We start from the raw sequence: 19,416 nt of genomic DNA on the forward strand, positions 1-19,416 counted from the left end.
ATTGATGTTAAGAGAATTAAAAAAAAAGTAATTGTTGCTTCCTGTGATTTTTGTTGTTAAAGTTGGGAATGTGTTCTTGTGGCTGTCTTCTTTTATTTTTGTTAAAGGATTATTTTCTTGCTTTTTCTAGGGTGTAGTTTCCATCTTTGTTGTTGGTGTTTTCCCTTTATTATCCTTTGAAGGGCTGGCTTTGTGGAAAGATATTGTGTGAATTTGGTTTTGTCATGGAATACTTTGGTTTCTCCATCTATGGTAATTGAGAGTTTTGCTGGGTATAGTAGCCTGAGCTGGCATTTGTATTCTCTTAGTGTCTGTATAACATCTGTCCAGGATCTTCTGGCTTTCATAGTCTCTGGTGAGAAGTCTGGAGTAATTCTAATAGGCCAGCTTTTATATGTTACTTGACCCTTTCCCCTTATTGCTTTTAATATTCTCTCTTTATTTAGTGCATTTGTTGTTCTGATTATTATGTGTTGGGCCAATTTCTTTTGTGATCCAGTCTATTTGGAGTTCTGTAGGCTTCTTATATGTTCATGGGCATCTCTTTCTTTAAGTATGGGAAGTTTTCTTCTATAATTTTGTTGAAGATATTTGCTGGCTCTTTAAGTTGAAAATCTTCATTTTCATCTATTCCTATTATCCGTAGGTTTGGTCTTCTCATTGTGTCCTGAATTTCCTGGATGTTTTGAATTAGGCTCTTTTTGCATTTTGCATTTTCTTTGATTGTTGTGTTCATGTTCCCTATGGAATCTTCTGCACCTGAGATTCTCTCTTCCATCTCTTGTATTCTGTTGCTGATGCTCACATCTATGGTTCCTGATTTCTTTCCTAGGGTTTCTATCTCCAGAGTTGTCTCCCTTTGGGTTTTCTTCATTATTTCTACTTCCATTTTTAGATCTTGGATGTTTTGTTCAATTCCATCGCCTGTTTGGTTGTGTTTTCCTGTAATTCTTTAAGTGATTTTTGTGTTTCTTCTACCTGTATAGCAGTGTTTGCCTGTAGTTCTTTAAGGACTTCTACCTGTTTAGCAGTATTCTCCTGTAATTCCCTGAGAGATTTTTGTGCTTCCTCTTTAAGGGCTTCTACCTCTTTAGCACTGTTCTCCTGTATTTCTTTAAGTAAGTTATTAATGCCCTTCTTTAAATCTTCTACCACCGTCATAAGATATAATTTTAAATCTGAGTCTTGCTTTTCGGGTGTGTTGGGGTATCCAGGACTCGTTGTGGTGGGAGAACTGGGTTCAGATGATGCCCAGTGTTCTTGGTTTCTGTTAGTAAGATTCTTACGTTTGCCTTTTGCCATCTGGAAATCTCTGGTGTTAATGATCAAACTGTCTCTGGTTGGAGCTTGATCCTCCTGTGATTCTGTTAGCCTCTGTCAGCACTCCTGAGAGTCCAACTCTCACCTGAGTTCCAGTGGTCAGAACACTCTCTGCAGGCAAGTTTTCCTCTTGTAGGGCAGGTTTCCAGCAGTCTGGAGCTCTGATCTACCTCCTGAGTTCTGGGGTCAGAACCCTTCCTGTAGGCCAACTCTCCTCTGGCAAGGAATGTGCCCAGGGGTCTGGGTCTCAGCTCCGCCTCCCTGGCTGAGGATGAACGCCCAAGGTGACCCTGACTAAGAAGCAATGTTGCTTCTATCACCCATGTGCTCTCAGGTGATCAGGAAGTCCTGGGTGTGCTAGGGATCCTGTGGCATGGAGAGTCCTCTGGTGCCCTATATGCCCTTGGTCGGGTTCACGCAGAAGATGGTGGTGCTGGATCCGACCTGAATGGATCCCAGCCTCTGGTCCGGTGGGGTTCCTTTGTCCCTGTTCCTGCTGGCACAAGACCCTCTGAGGTTCTTTGGAGTTGATGTTGCATTCCACTCACCTGTGATCCCGAGGTGATCCCAAGGTTCTGTGGTGTGGAGAGCACTCTGGAGCATAGGTTTCTTTTTTTACCCCTCAGTTCTCTGTAGCTAAATTGAAGAAGTGACTTTGGAACTCACTTGGCTTGTTCTTGTAAAAAGGTGGGAGGTGTGGTCTCTTGTGGGTTTTTCAGCATTCTAACAGGAGACTGAAATGTCAGACTGACATGTCTCCCCTGTGCTCACAGACTTCTGAATGAACTCTAAGCTTGCATATGTGCTTCATAGGATCTGGAGTCAGGGGGTTAGCTTGCCAAATGCTGGAATAACACTGAAGATGAGTGAGTTATCAACTGACATTAGTTTCCTTGGAATTCTAGAGGCTGGAAGTCTGAGGAGATTTTGTCAAGCTTGGGTTCTCCTGCCACATCTCTTCTTGGCTTCTAGTGGCTCCTCTTACTGTTTGGATCCGTGGTCTTCATTCTGTCTTTTTCTATGTCCTAGTCTTTTCTTTCTATGACAGCAGTCATGTTGGAGGACAGATGACTATGGTGGCAACATTTTAACCTCCTCAATTCAGGACCTCAGTATGAAGTTAGGAGGTACACACTTTAGTTGATATAGGGAGGGCCGCATAGTCTGGCCCTCTCTTCCTTTCCTGACCTCATGGCCTCTTAGTGTCTTATTCTATCTGTTCTAGCCACACCTGACTCATTGCTGATTTTAAGAGTGTACCAAACCCTATCTCATGGAGATGAGCTGTCACTTGCGGTCCGGTCCCTGTTCCTTGCAGGACTGGCCCAGTCTAACTCTCCCTGATCCCATTGCAATGTTTATTCTTTATGTCACCTACCACCTTGTAAACAGACATGTAGTTTATTGATTATGTGTTCTTTCTAACTCTAACGAAGTCTCTTCAAAAGAGGGGTTTTTGTGTACTTTTCTCATTACTGCGTCAGTATACCAAGGATGTACTGGGCATTCTTCAATGACTGAAGCAAAAGGATGAGGGTGTTTTGTTGTTGCGGCTATTGTTGGTTTTTTAATAATGAGCTTTGTGTCCATCCTCCTATTTCTTATTTTAAAGAGATACTTCTTAAAAGACAAAGGGCACTTACCCTCTCAGGGAAACCTTGGAATAAATTACCTTTGATGAATTGACATAGAAACCTTAGGAACCTGCCTGTAACCTGCTGATGCCCTCAGTCTCTACTGACCGACTGCAGCAGCTCCTGGGGACTTTAATCATGCAATCCTTTTGACATGACCAAATGAAGTGACTGTTGTTTAAACAGGGTTCATCTCAGCAACTGTCCTGTTTTTGTTCTCCCTTTCTCTGTTTTCTTGAGTTCATGACTATCTCACATAATCTCTCAGGTTGGAGTCCACACTCCCGGATATGGTAATAACCTCTTACATGCTTGGATTAGTGCATTGTTTCAAACAATGACAGTGTTCATACAGTGTGATCTCTTTTCTTTTGTTCCCCTTTTTTCTGTTATTCTCTCTTGTTTAGCTTCTCTCTTTTGAGTTTTTGTCTTATTAAAATTTCTCTTAATTGGATTCATTCTCCTTGAAAATAATTGTTTTTCCTTTCATATGTTGTCAATTGGAATAATTCTGGATAAAAATTCTCTACATTCATGGTTAGGGATGTGGTTTAATAGGTAAGGTGCTTACTGTTTAACCATGAGGGCATGATACTCTCACAAAGCCCACATAATAAAAGGGGAGTGTTGTGGTTCTTGTTTGCAATCCCAGGAATGGGGAGACAGAGATAGTCAGATCTGAGGCTTGTTTAACAGATAGTCTAGCCTAATTAGTGAGTACCATGCCAAGAGAGTATGTCTCACAAAAGAAGGTGGATGGCACCTAAAGAGGAAGTGTTTCATCTTCTAACCTCCACATGTGTGTGCACATATCACCCACACATGTGTACCTACACACACACACACAAATGTGTACCCATATCTACATGAACACATCCATACACATACATACACACACTGCTCACATATCACATACACACATATATGTACACACATACATAAACACATACACCTACATACAGACACACACAAAAACATACATGCAGATACATATACACATACACATAACACACGAATATACACATGTACACACACATATACATACACACAGCACATACACAAACACAAGTACACATGCACACACAGGCACATAAATACACACATACAAACAAATACATACAAGCACATATACATACACAAGACTTATCAGTATTCATGATACTGTGTCCATAATCCTGAGAGTCAGGAAGCTATATTTTTATTCATACACATGAGAAATAGAAATCCAGATCTTTGAAAATGTGCAGTTAAAACTGAAGGAAGGTGGATGGTTGAGGCTATATGTGAAGAACTACTAGAGGAAAGGAAAGGAAACAGAGAAGAAAGGAATCAGAAAAAAGGTTGAAGTGAACAGAGAGTGTTTAACAAAAAAAGCTTCCAAGAGAAAGAGAAAATGAAAGAGAATAGATAATATGGTTGAGTGGCAGTTCTGAGACTTTGTGCATCTGAATTCTTTTATTATTATTACTTGTTAACCTCACAAATGTTGCTCCTCCTACTGGTCCCCAGAGCTCTCCCCCCCACCTTCCTCTGAGAGGGTTCCCTACCCCTGGTATTCCCTCCTACCTGGGGTATTAAGTCTCTGCAGGATTAGGCACATCCTCTCCCACTGAGGATCGACAAGGCAGCCCTCTGCTACATGTGTACTGGGGGCCTCAGACCAGCCTGTATATGCTCTTTGGTTGGTGGCTTAGTCTGTGGGAGCTCCCAGGACTCAGGTTAGTTAACTCTGTTGATTTTCCTATGGGATCATCTCCTTCAGTTCCTTCAGACCTTCCCCTAACTTTTCCATAGGGGTTCCCAACTTCAGTCCAATGCTCGGCTGTGATTATCTGCATCTGCCTCAAATAGCTGTTGGTAGAGCTGAGGACAGCCGTATTAGGCCTTCGTCTGCAAGCATAAAATAGCATCAGTAATAGCATCAGGGTTTGGTGACCACCCATGGGATAGATCCCAAGTTGGACTTGTCAATGGTCTTAACACATATAAATACTTCTAACAGTGCTCTAAGTGCATCTTTATCATCAGGAGTTTACATGTGTGCAGGCTGGTCAGTCAAGTGTCTTGGTATATCCCTGAAAGTGCTCTTACCCTCTGAACCATTTGTTCAACCCACTCTCATTTGTTTCTGAAAACCAAGTTGAATAATGCTTTTGTTTTCAACTTCCCTGATAACTCTAGACCTTGCAACCCATAGTGATTATCTTTCTGTTCACTCTATCATCAACTGTAAGTTCCTCAAGGTCGGGGCCATACATTATTCATCTTTATGCCTCAGAGGTGGTGTTGAAAAAAGTAGACTATGAATTCTCAGAGATTTAACTTCGTATTTTTGCTTTGTCACTCCGCAGTTGACTGACTTTGGATAGTTTCATATAGATCTCTCTAGCCTCTTTGGCTACGAATAGATAAAAAAAAAAAAAATTCAGATACTGATCTTGTCAAGCTCACAGGTTAGAAGTTTGAGACCTTGGTGCTACAATAGGCCCTTATCTGGTAGCTTCTGGTTAATCACGGGTCCCTTTCAGACAAGAATATGATTTATATGATCATTAAGATGAAAGAGGCAAGGTAATTTTGAGACATTGTGGTCTGTGTGAAGATGATTAGTGTGTCACAGACAAGTGGCTGTCTGGAACTGAGAAGCATGGCTGGGAAATGTAGTTCCTCCTCTAACCTGCATCTTTATTCCCATGTTTTCTTAAATTAGGCCAGCAATGCCACCTTTAAGCTTAAACAAGAGTCTGGGGTAGTTCAAAAGTCCTGTCTCACAGAGTGTAATGCCTTCAGCTATGTGACTACATTGTCCTCAGCCACTCTGACTTTTATTACTAACAAAGTTTTCTGTGCCTCCACCCCGGTAGTGTCAATGGGGACTAAGTAGGAAGACTGGTACATTCTAGAGGGTCCCCCCACCTCCCGAGGGTGTGTATTTCCATTCATTCTGTTGGCCCTTGGAGCTTCACTCCTGGTCCCCCCCCCCCCGCCCCCAATACTTGACCATGTTCGCCTTTTCCCCTGCCCATCCCCCTCCCCTCTCCCATCCATTTCCCCCTTTCCTCTGCCCTCTGGTTTCTTCTTCCTCCCTAGTGAGATTAAAGTATCCTCATTTGGGCCCTACAGGCTTGTTAACCTGTTTGAGTTCTGTGAATTGTATCCTGGGTAGTCTGTGCTATTTTGGCTAATATCCACTTATTAGTGAGTACATACCATGCATGTCCTTTTGGGTCTGAGCTATGTCACTCAGGATGATATTTTTTACTTCCATCCATTTGCCTGAAAAACTCATGATGTCCTCATTCTTAATAGCTGAATAGTATTCCATTGTATAAATGAACCACATTTTCTGTATCCATTCTTCCATTGTGTGACATCTAGGTTGTTTCTAGCTTCTGGCTATCACAAATAAGGCCACTATGAACATAGTGGAACATCTGCCCTTGTGGCATGGTGGGGCATCTTTTGAGTATATGTCCAGGAGTGGTATAGCTGTATCTTCAGGTAGATCTGTTTTCAATTTTCTGAGGAACCTCTAGATTGATTTCTAGAGTAGTTGTACCAGTCTGCAATTCCACAAGCAATGGAGGACTGTTCCTTTTTCTCTGCATTCTTGCCAACATGTTCTGTTACTTGAGTTTTTGATCTTAGCCATTCAGATTGGTGTAAGGTGGTATCTCAGGGTTGTGTGCCAGAGACCCAGGAGGTGAGAGAATCTCAAGACTCAAAGGGAGGGACCTTAGGTGAAATGCCCAATAGTGGAGAGGGAAGTTGTAGAATCCACCTCCAGTAGAAACACAGGACATCAAGTGGAGGGATGGGGTTGCCATCCCACAGTCAAAAACTCTGACTCAGAATTGCCCCTGTCTAAAAAGAAATGTAGGGGCAAAAATGGAAAGATATTGAGGGAAAGGAGGTCCAGTGACTGGCCCAAATGGCCTACACTATTACTGATGCTATGTTGTACTTACAGACAGGGGTGCTAGCAGGGTTGCCCTCCAAAAGGCCCAACAAGCAGCTGACTGAGACAAAAGCAGATACTTACACCCAACCAATGGACAGAAGCTTGAGACCCCTGTAATTGAAGTGGGGAAAGGTTGGAAGAAGCTAAAGAGGAGGGTGACCTATAGGAAGACCAGCAGTCTCAACTAACCCACATCCATGAGATCTCTCAGACACTGAGCCACTATCCAGGAAGCATACACTAGCTGGTCCAAGGCCACTGACACATACACAGCAGAGGACTGCCTGGTTTGGCCTCAGTGAGATGCACCTAACCCTTGAGAGACTTGAGACCCCAGGGAGTAGGGAGACCTGGTGGAGTGTGGGGGGTGTGGGAGTGTGGGACATCCTCTCAGAGATCGGAAGGAGGAATGGGATCAGGAACTGTTGGAGGGCAGAACATGATGGGGATAACAACTGGACTAAAAAATAGATTGAAGATAATAATAATAAAAACAAAAGTAGAAAGACTGGACTACCAAACCCACCAGAGATTCCTGTTGTCACCACTGAACCGATGCTGGTGAGAAGTCATTGTGTTCTCTTCAAACATTCTACATCAGTGGAAATGTATTCTGAATGGACTATATCTTACCACTCCCCATGACTTCTTGCCCTTGGCCACCATTCCCCTTTTCTATTTGACTTGGTTTTCTTCTTAAGATTCTGTTCAAAAATGAAGCCATAGCTTATTTATCATTCCATGTCGAGCTTCATTTTCTTAGCATAATATCTTGTAAGTCCATCTGTGTTGTGAGAAATGGCAGTTGTGCTTCCAGGCTGAATATTATTTTTTCATGGGCATAACTAATTCAGCTTTTTGTATTCCCACTCACCTTCTCCTCCACCTTTTACACTGTTTGCTTGCCTGCTTATTTATTTATCTATCTGTCTATTTATTTATTTACTTATTCACTTATTTATTTATTGTTAGCTATATGCTGGGAGTAACTCTACCATTTGGTAAATCCTAGCCCCCAGTATAATTTATTTATCAATTCTTGCTTTATATCCACTATTGTAAACAATAGTACAATGGACATAGGAATATAAATGTCCCTACAAGATTCTGATTTATTTCCTTTGTGTGTATATACAGAAGACAAATTGCTGGACACATGGTATTTCTATTTGGCCATTTGAGGAACTTTCATGTAGTTTTCATTAGTGAGTGTATCACTGTACATTCATTCCTGTTAATAGCATAAGAGAGCTCAATTTCTTCCTTCATCAATACTTGCTTCTCTCTCTTGAACACAGTTATACTCACAGGTATGATTTTTATGTCTCACTGCCATTTTGATTTTTATTTCCTTGATGATTAATGATGTTGAAGGTATTTTAAATTTTTAGCCACTTTTATGATTCATCATAGATACATTTATCTAAGACCTCAAAACACAAAACAGAACAATAAAATCTCTCAATGAAGAAAAACTCAAATCCTGCTGTGTAGACCATGGTCACTTTGAGCCTTTGGATGTGACTGTCTCTCATGGCTGGATGTTGGAATTTCAGGCTTTGTACTTATACCAGACACCGCTGTCTAATAATTTTTTCTATTGAATTATGTGAGTTTCTTATTTGACATTTTAGCCCTCTATCAAACACATGGGTTGCAAACATTTTTTTCCTTAAACTATAGGTTTTCTTTTTATTGTATTGTTTCATTAGCTGTGAAAAAACTTTTAACTTTAATATGGTTTCACTTACATTTTTTTCATTTTTGTTGCTTGAAATTTTGGTGATTTAAAAAAAAATCAGTGCTAATTCCAGTGCCAAAGGAACATATATCTCTTGCATTTGCTTTATATAGTTTTGTGGTCTCAGGATTTCTGTATTCATTCCATTTTCAGCTGGCTATTCTATGATGTATGGAAAGCATCCAGGTCTTGTACATGTGTATGCTCAACTTTTCTATCCCTGTTTATTGAAGGAGATGCCTTTTCCTGTTGAATTTTCTTGGTATCCATACCTGTGATGGTTTGATAAGAATGGTGCTCACAGACCCATGTATATGGAGGCTTGGCCATAGTGAGTAGCACTATTAGGAAGTGTGACCTTGCTGGACGAGGGTATCACTGTGGAGGCAGGCTTTGAGTTCATAGTTGCTTAAGCTCCACCCAGTGTGGGACACAGTCTCTGTTGCCTTCTGATCAAGATGTAGAAGTCTCGGCAGCTCTGACGCCATGTCTGCTTGAATGACGCCATGCTTCCCACCTTGATGATAAGAGACTAACACGCTTTCAGCCATCACTGGAAAGAGAGGCCCATTGGACACGCAAACTTTATATGCCCCCGTACAGGGGAACGCCAGGGCCAAAAAGGGGGAGTGGGTGGGTAGGGGAGTGGGGGGTGGGTGGCTATGGGGGACTTTTGGTATAGCATTGGAAATGTAAATGAGCTAAATACCTAATAAAAATGGAAAAGAAAAAAAAAAAGAGACTAACACGCTGTAACTGTAATAAAAATTACTTACTCATATACTCTTGGGTTTATTTCTGGACTCTTAAGCTTATTCTCTCAGCCTGTCTGTCTGATTTATGCCAATATTTCTTTCCCATACAAGTTGGTTTTGAAGTTTTGAACTTACAAGTTTTATTCCTAAATTCTGGGATTTTAGGCCCTCTACTTAAGAACATCTGTCTAATTTCATTCTTTTTTCCTATTATTGAGTGGTATGAGATACTTAAATATTTTATATGTTGAATCTTGATTAGACACAAGGTTTGCAAATATTTTCAGAAAATATGATGCCTCTTACCTTTGATTTCCTTCCTTAAGGATAATTTTGGTGATACGGCATCTTTCACGGTTCCAGATAATTCTTTTAAAAATGTTGTTTCCTATTATTGGAGGAAAATGCTGTTGTAATTATGATAAAATTGTGCTAAATAAGTACATCATTTTGAGCACTATAGGTATTTTAGTATTAATCTTCTAACACATGAGCAGAGAACATACTTTTATCTATCTATCTATCTATCTATCTATCTATCATCTATCTATCTTATTTCATCAATATTTTATAGGCTTTTAAAAATATAATACTGTTTATTTAACTTTGAAAACATTTCAGCATTCTAAACACACAAAAAATAACAGAGTATTGTAAATTGTGTTTAGGTCCAGGGGGTTCTTGCACTTTCATTGAGTAGCAGCTCTTCGCTTTGCTGACAATGATGAGTCCTACAGTTTCTTTACAAAGTTTAAAATCTACTGCACTTAACTAAAGAAAAAAGCTCCAAACACTTCTCATGCCAGCTGACACCTCTCCCCTTTCCACAACTAAGAATGTCAGCAAAATGCTATGCCACTGTATACAAACACAGGACAACCTGAAGCTAAATGGATGCTCACCGCAGTATCAACAGGTCCAGCCTCACAGTGCACGCCCTGAGCTACGGCCCCCTCCAAAAGGCATCTTCCCCTCACAGCCTCCACGCCAAGCAAGGAGCATCAAGAATCTCTCTGGGTTGTTTTGTTCTCTTTACAAACTATAGATATGTACAGCTGACAACTCAGGATTGCTAGCCAATAACCATATAGTTAACACTACCTTATGAGTTGAGAACAAAATGCCAGAAACATCTTCAAATGCCTTGTCACACCAACAGCAAAGTGCCCTGAGTGAGGAGGACTCAAGAGTACATTTTCATTTTAAAAATATCTAGAGCTTTGTACAACTTTGATACAATTTCAGGGTGCCCTGGACACCCATGGCCACTTCATGTAAAGCACTGTCACTTTGATAAACTATGATGTAATAGTGATCAAATTTTGTAATTAAGCCTAACAAGGGCAATAGACATGACTCAAATAAGATATGTGTCACTCATGGCGCTCTCCTACTCTAAGGTATTCACAAGGAGACAGAGTTTTATTTCTCCTCCTCCTCCTCTTCCTCCTCTTCTTCTTCCTCCTCCTCCTCCTCCTCTTCATCCACCTTTTCCCGGGCAACTATAGCAGGACCCTTTGCACCATCAAACTTCCCTTTACACTTACAGTCAGAAACATCCTTCTCATACTTCTCCTTCAGCTTTGCTGCCTTGGTAATGTAAGGCTGCTTTCACTGTCACTGAAGTTATTCCACATCTCACCCAGCTTTTTTGCCACATCTCTAATGGAGATTCCAGGGTTTGTGGTTTTGATCTTGGGCCGGAATCTGGAGCAGAATAAGAAAAATCCAGATGGAGGTCTTTTGGGAGCATTTGGGTCCTTCTTCTTCTTGCCTCCTTTAGCCGGTCCACAATCTTCCATCTCTCTATCATAGAGAACCTTATCTACCTTTGGCATTTCATCAAACTTTTATTTCTCTTTGGTAGACATTTTGTCGACCTCTCAGAGCAATTCTTGGAAAACTCCATAAAATTGACTGGAACCTCTGGGTTTTTCTTCTTATGTTCTTCCCTGTATGTCTGTATGAAGAAGGCATAAGCAGACATCTTGCCCTTTGTTTTCTTGGGGTCACCTTTAGCCATCCTGACTGTATTGTTCACTAGTCTGGGCATTTTACAGGCTTTAGTGTATGTATCTTTTCACTTGTTAGCTACATTTATTCTTTAACGTTTTATTCTATTTTCATACTATTATTAAATGGGTAGTTTTTATTTCCTTTTTAGACATATCAGTATTATCATGGAGAAATGAAGCCAACTATATCTAGATAGATGATTATGTTCATGGCTTTAATAAATTTATTCTTGGATTCTATTGTTTCTAACAGTTATCTATGGAACTATTAAGCTGTTCTGTAGAGTATCATGTCATCTGTAAATAGAGATAATTTTACCTTTCACACGATTTGAATGCTCTTTTATAGTTTTTCTTGTAAAGTTGCTCTTGCTAGTGTTTCTAATTCAAGACTGAGTAGAAATAATGAAAGTAGGCATCAGCATACTGTACTGAATCTCAGAAAACATGTTTCATTTCCCACTAGAAGTGTTAGGTGCTTATCATTTTACTATGCACATGCATATTAAAATACCATTTCAAGTACCCTTAGTCTGTATAATAAGATGAATAAAAATGATCTGTAACAAAGCACAGCAAAACAAAATAAAATTGTTAAAATAAAATATCAGAAATTGTGTTATGGGGTAAAAAAGTATTCAACCCAAACATGCATTGTTTCTGAGTTGCTCATACCAAATATAGTAATATAGGCAAGTTGCCATGAACAAATTCTGAAATATATGCAAAATAAACTTGAAGAAAATGACAATGAGAGTGCTTATAATATTATCAGGTGAAGCAAACATCAGAGAAAATGCAATGGCCAGGACATAAGGAAAGACATTATCCAATAGCAACAAGCCTCCAGCAGGTTGCAGAAGCAACTCTAAAGGACTCACAGCCCGAAGGTCTGGCAGTTCAAACATAGCAGATAGAGCTGAGAGGACAAATAAGCAGATCCACAACTGCAGTTAAGACCTCAACATACTTCCCTCGTCATCTATAGTAAATCATCAAGAACGCAGAACTCAGCAATACTGTCACCCACCTGGATTGCATCAATATAAAAAGAGTACGCACTTAACAGTAGCAAAGTCACAATATTTCCAAGCGACAACAAAATTTACAATGAAATAGGCCATGTCTGTGCCACCAAGAAACACTAGACCAACCTAAAAGTAATTGAAGTAAAATGGACTAATCCCCCCCCACACACACTTATAACAGTTCTAGACTCAACTATAAACCAAGAAGAGAAACATAAAAGAGAAACCTACAAACACTTGGACCTAACACCTCCCAACCCCCAAATAATCTAGGGATCAAAGAGAAAGTCTCCAAGAAGGAAACTGGGAACGGAGGACAAACCAAGTTAAAGTAAAACTGAAACATAAATTACCAGGACATAACCAAAGCAGCACTGTGGGGAACATTTAAGGCCCCAAAGGATTAGGGGAAAATGTCTAAATTCATGACCTAAACTCTCTTCTAAAGAACCCAGGAAGAAAAGTAAAAAAAAAAAAAAAAAAAAAAAAAAAAACCCTTAGAACCAGACAAAGAGATTAGTTTTTTGTTGACTTAACAGGGCTTTGTTTCTGTGGAAGCCATATTTTTGTTTGTTAAATTGGTTTTGGGTTCTGAGGCAAGGTCTCTTTAGTCCAAGGTCTTCTGAAACTCATGATGTAGCTAGTTTTGTACTTGTGGAAATCCCCTTTCCTTTGCCTCTGAGTGCTGGGATTCGATGCAAGAGACAACCTTCCTGGCTTATTCGAAGTTTCTGATTAAAGTCAACACATAAAGTATTCTTTACAATAACTGATTAAACTACCAGGAGATGCAAGCTATAAATGGAGGTTGATGGCTACTGTAATGATGAAGATAATTATTATGGATACTGCTCCCTTTTTGACCACACAAATCTCTCTGGAAATAAATCACAAAGGATGAAGCAATACATTTGTTTTGCCTTTGATTAATCACTGTTCATCTTATGCTAAAGAATAGTGTAGTCATGAATTTAAGCTGGTGTTCAGAGACTAGGTAAATTGTTCTTCATGCTTGTGTTTTCATTTATGTAATCAGGCCATAAAGATACCTCCGCTAGTGGTTCTTAACTGTGGTGGTTGCAAGTTAGAATCATTTAGAGAACTTTACAATATGTTGGTACCTGGGTGCCATCCAGTGAAATTCCAATTTAATTGGCTTATGGCAAAGAGTCTCAAATTACAGTCTCAAATGTGCAGCAGCAGTACTTGGGAACGTGTTAGAAATGCAAATACATAAGTCCCACCCTGGTCTGACCACGTATGTTTGAACAAATCTTTCCAATGATTCTGAGGCAATGTGTCACAAATTTTAATGTACTTATGACTCTCCTGGGGAATCTTATAAAAGTGCAGGTCATGATTGCTGGTTTGGTGTAGAGATCGAGATGATTAATAAACTCCTCGGGATGCTAATGTAGTGGGGAGTGGACCACAATTTGAATAACAAGGGCCCGTATGACAAATGTACATTTGAATTTATAAAAAAAAACTTCCTAGTTTGGAATGCAGCCAAGGTTGAGGATAACTAGATTATCTTATGTGTCTGCCAATGCCCATAATACTTGAATAAACTCTCCTTAATATTCCATACTTGAGATTTTATAATAATCAAAAATGTACTTTTTGAAAAAATGTTTACTTTTAATTTGTGTGTGTATGTGTGTGTGTTCATGCACATGCACACACACATGCACACACACATGCACACAGCTGTGAGTGAGCTACAGTATGAATGCAGAGAACTGCAAGAGTATACCTCTTAGGAGTGGTTCTTTTCTGCCACATTGGAGGATTTAATGATCTAAGTCAGGTTTCCAGGTCTCCAGCCACTGATCCACCTTGCTGGCCATTATTATCTTTTAAGTGATGGTTGCTAATCCTAGTTTTTTCTTTAGTTGCCCAGAGTCTCAACTGTGATAAATGTATCTGTTATTTTCTGGATCTAACATGGAAAGAAATCTTGACTTCTTTAACTAACATGTTTTTTTAGTTATTTAAGAGTTTCATGGCAATGACTCTCATAATGTGGTTCAATCAAACTCACCCCCTAATTTCTTCTTCAATTCCTTCTTACTCCTTCATAACTTCTCCTTCTTGCTTCATGTGTTTATTTCTTCAACCCCCGAATCCACTTAGTATTCTAAATATATCCCTGGGTATATGACGATCCACTTGGCCATGGGCAACCTCTCTAGGGCTCTACCTTTGAAGAAAACTTACTCTTCTCCTAGAAGCCATTGATTGCTAATAACTACTCAGCTGGTAGTGGAGCCTTATGAGCCCTCCCATAATCATGCTGGCTTGCTCTTGTGCAGTTCTTATGCATGAAGTCCCAGACACTATGGGCTCATGTGTGCAATAACCCATGTAGGTTAGGGAGTGTAATATAGATGTCTTACTTAGAATTGGATGCCACTAAATGTCTTGTTCCCTGCATGTTGATCATTTGTGGGATTAACTATCTATGTTAATTAGTCTATATTAATGGGAATGTACTGCAAAAAGAAACTTTGCTTTTGAAAGGCTGAGAAATGCACTAATCATTGGATATAAAGATAAGAATTTATGGAGCAATTGAATACTGTGCCTATTTAAGAGAATATCAATATTAGGTTCTACACTAGGACCTATGGCTTAGTCAACCCTGGTTATGTATTTTGGGCTAAGGAAATGGTACCAGATATGAGTCTCATCTTGTAGGACAGACCTGAAGTACAATCAGTAAGTGGTTGCTTCCTCCCACAACTTTGAAGCCACTATGACACCAGTATTACTTACAATTAGTATAGTTTGGAAGGTACACTGCTATGTAAGACTATTAACACCTTTTCCATACATCCCGGAAAGATGTATAGAACTTCCCAGCATAAAGATATATCCAGGAAAGATGAAGCTTCTAGTTCAATCCCAGCTTGAGTTCTCCGTGTCCTGTGATTCGAGCATGTGGTATCTTCAGCAATACGGTCTCAGTTTTTAAGTTCTGTTGGGTAACCAAGGGTATCTTGTAATGTCTGAGGAATCTTGAAACTCTACAATTCAGCAACGTTAAATGATGTGACGCATATCAGGCTTTAGGATAGTCTATGTTGTCTGGGAGAGCCATTGTCTCCAGGCATAGAGTAACTCCATTTAAACTCCTTTTATGTTTCCCTCTATATATACATTTTATGAAGGTATGAAGTTTCTGCAAGTTTTCATGTAGTTTTTCTAAAAGATCTTGCTGTTAGTTATCCCTCCTCATGCTTTATCCTCTACCCTCCTCTCCCATTCCAAACATCATTAAGCCTCTCTGGTCCAGTTTTTCTCATAAATACTACCTGTGTTCTATCCCCTGCCTTGACGCCCCCCCCCAGTGGCCTCTTAGTCTTCTCCTGACTTCCGTGGGTACTCTAACTAAACACATGTGTCTAGGGATTAAAAGCTAACACTCTCATAAGAGAGATAATATCCTCTTTTTGTCTTTCTGGGTCTCAGTAACCTCAGTAGGATAATTATTTTCAGCTGTATTCATTTCTCTGCAAATTTCAAGATTTCACATTTGTCTTTATAATTGCATAATAATTAATTGTGAATATGTAGCATATTTGTGTTATGTATCCATCCACTGAGGGAAAAGTAAGCTGTTTCTATTTCCTAGCTATTGTGAATAGTGTAGTAATGAACATGGATGGACAAATATCTGCAGTAGGTGTATAGGGTCCTTCGAACATATTCCCAGGAGTGATAAAGCTGTATCTTATGGTAGATCTATTTCTAGCTTTTTGAGGAATATCTACTGATTTTCTTGGTGGCTATACCAGTTTGCACTTATACCAACAGTGAATAGGTGCTGCACTTCCCCATAAGCATGCTATCATTTGTTTAAAAAGTTTAAGCACTCTGACTTTAATACATGAGAGAGTGGGATTGAATCACAAGATGGAAAGCAACCCACCATTTGCTCATAGATTGGTAGGGTTCGTTATTATAAGAATGTCTATCTTACCAAAAGCAACATAGAGATTCAGTACAAATCTCATAAAAATTTCAATGTAATTCTTCATAGAAACTAAAAAAAAAAAAAAATCTTAAAATTCATATGAAAACACCAAATCCCAGGACAAACAAAAAATCCAGAACAATACAAGTACTGCTAGAGATATCACCATCTCCAATGTGAAGAAATGCCATGTCATATCAATCAAAACCATACCACACAGACATAAACCCAAACATGACAACTAACTGAATAGAATCGAGGGTTCTGCTCTATGCCCATTCTTCTCGTCACCCCACTACCACTATTTGCACAATTTAGTATATATAAGGATTGTTTTTCATTCCAGATAAAGATTACCTAATGAGATGAATTATTCACTTTGACATACTGGAAGATGGTTAGGCTCCTCTTTATTAAGGGAATGTGGGGCCTTTTCACTTGCGCAGACATTGCTCAGAGACAACTGTCTTTGAAGCATCACCTCTCATTTCATACCTCCCTGACGCATGCTCCATGCTCACCTGTTCTGATTTCATCTGGAAACATTCTCATATGAATAACTTCACGTCCAGTTCAAATCGCTCCATGACAGGTCATTTGGTGTACATCTCTAAGTGTACACTTCTTAAAGTCACCAGTCTTCCCTTCCACCGCCACCTTTCTTCCTGTATTTTCTACATCAGTCAGAGTATCTCTTGACTCTGTTGCCGTTGTTCCAACCCAAACAGGGCTCATTGTGAGGTCTCAGGACTCTCCCCATCTTGAATCAATCCACTCTCCTCTCACGCCTTCTGCTGCTCTGGTGCAGGGCTTTGTCATTTCTTGCTTAAGTTTTATTGTGGTTTATCTAAATCTTTTCCTGCTTGCTGTCAGCCCGGCCTCTCACTCTTGAGTGGTATCTGAAGTGTGCATTCTGTGCCTTCCCATCTTTAAAGCTCTGGTAATTCTTCTTTGACCTGAGCATTAGGTCTAAGCTCTTCGTTATGACTTAAGAATCACTTATGCTTTACTGCTTGCTCACTTTTGGAAGCAACTTTTCACCTTGAACCTGGTACTTTTTTGTATGCACCATTTCTCTGTTTTATTCCTTTGGCAAGGTGATGCCTTTACTTAGAGTATCTTCCTTGCCTAACCTTTTCTCTCCCTTTTCTTTTCTTCCAAGATACTGACTTTGAACAGATGCTAACCTCTACCCCACCCTTTCAAGGATACCATAACTCTATCCCTAGGGCTACAATTATCACCCTGAACTTTAACTCCCTGTTTACTTGTTGTGCTAATGAATAGCTTCTTCTAGACAGGGATTATCTTGTTCCCCATGGCCGGAAGCATTAAGCTTAGTGCCTATATTATGGTCTCTACCTAATACATATTAATTAGCAAAGTTTCCAGATGTGCAAAGGAAGGAGTCAGCCCTGGTACCGTAGCAGAGAAAGGGCAGACCTATGGGAATAACAGAAATCACATTATATGTTGTAGCTTCTTTATTTCTCACCGTCTTCAGCTTCTTATAATTTAATATTTAGAAAAATATGTAAAATGAACAGAGAAGGGTATTCTAATTAGGCTGAGTGGCATATTTTCTGCCCCCTGTAGTATCATAATATAATTTTAAAGGGTGTCAGTTAACACTTAAAATTTTAATGTACTCACAGCAATGCCTTTTCTAGGTTCTAGTTTCTTTCAAATCCAGAGGAAAAGTCCGATTTAACTGACATAAGTCTACGTCTTGAGTTCTCACCTTCTTCCCATTTCAGTTACTGGGTCCTGTGTGGTGATTCTCTAACATACACCTAATCAGTGTGAGGTCAGGTAGTAAGACACCTTCAGCATCTGGGCTGGCACTGTACTCTCACACGTGATGGACTTCTGCTATGCTCTTCAGTCCTGACTCATCCCTTCACCCTGGGAACTGTATTTACAATCTTTGAAGAAAAAGCAAGGTTTCAAATTTTCCAGTTTACTTCCTAGATGCATATTCACCTAAGGAAAAATTGTAACTTAAGCCAAACCTTAATAAACAAAGACCAAATACATATGCAGGATGGGGACAACACAGCATCTTCTGGAATCCTTAAGTATATCTTTGAAATTCTATACCCCAGTGTCTGAGTTCCACCATTGCCTCCTGATTCAGCTGAGTCACCCTCTCAGAATCTGCTGAGAACTGTTTAAGGTTGACATCAATGCTGAGGCTTGATGAGCTCTGAGCAGTCCACACTTTAATGTGTATTCATGTCCTGTAACTCCTCTTGTAGAGAAAGCCTGCCCATTGAATCCAAGGGGCCTCCTGCTTGGAAACTAGATATGCTTATTCTTGGTTTTCTACATCTGCCTACATACTTCTTTCTGTGCAGAGGTTGCCTGGAGCCCTGTTTCTCATTTCTCCCCTGCTCATCTAAATTTTATTTTATGGGCTTCACTTCATTTCATCTTCTTCTACAACTAAGGCGAAGACCCTGGTGCTTCGTCATTCTTGATACTGTATTTCATTCTCCCAAATCATTTCCCATTCTTTTAGAGCAGAGGTTGCATTTTCTTCTCTATTTAGCATGGGAAGTACGGCTCACTGTGCTACGCTATGCAGCTCACTGAGTCTATTTAAGCGCCCTGTGAAATGACACATAGAACTGTTCTTGTCATGCTATCTAAGGGCTTATCCAAACCAGATTAGTACAGAGAATTCTTTAAGCTACTACAACATTCTTCTGATATTTTCTGTGGCTTCTGAAATTATTAAATAAGCAATTTTCTGGGGGGGATTATGCCTCCCTGGCTCTTGTGAAACCTATCAGTATTTTTTTTTCTAACTTACTATAGGACTGTGATAAAAGAATTACAGGATGAAATTATAGGCTTAGAGATGAGAGCCAACTGGATACCTTCGTTCTTCCTTTAATTCCCTGCTACAGGGAGACAATTGGATCAATTGTGCTTCTGTATACCTGACCACAGTTGTCTGAGTCATGCCCAGTGCTCGTTC

At 39.8% G+C, this 19,416-nt stretch overlaps 1 protein-coding gene and 1 pseudogene across 1 annotated transcript in view; one reads left to right on the forward strand and one right to left on the reverse strand.

Moving 5' to 3' along the window:
* Nucleotides 1–19,416, forward strand: part of Pde4d (phosphodiesterase 4D, cAMP specific) — a 1,301,793-nt gene that overhangs the window by 78,881 nt on the left and 1,203,496 nt on the right. The gene's annotated exons all lie outside the window — the stretch shown is intronic.
* Nucleotides 10,637–11,463, reverse strand: Gm6247 (predicted gene 6247; annotated as a pseudogene).

This window comes from Mus musculus, chromosome 13 (assembly GCF_000001635.26).
Source record: "Mus musculus strain C57BL/6J chromosome 13, GRCm38.p6 C57BL/6J".
Lineage (NCBI taxonomy): Eukaryota > Metazoa > Chordata > Mammalia > Rodentia > Muridae > Mus > Mus musculus.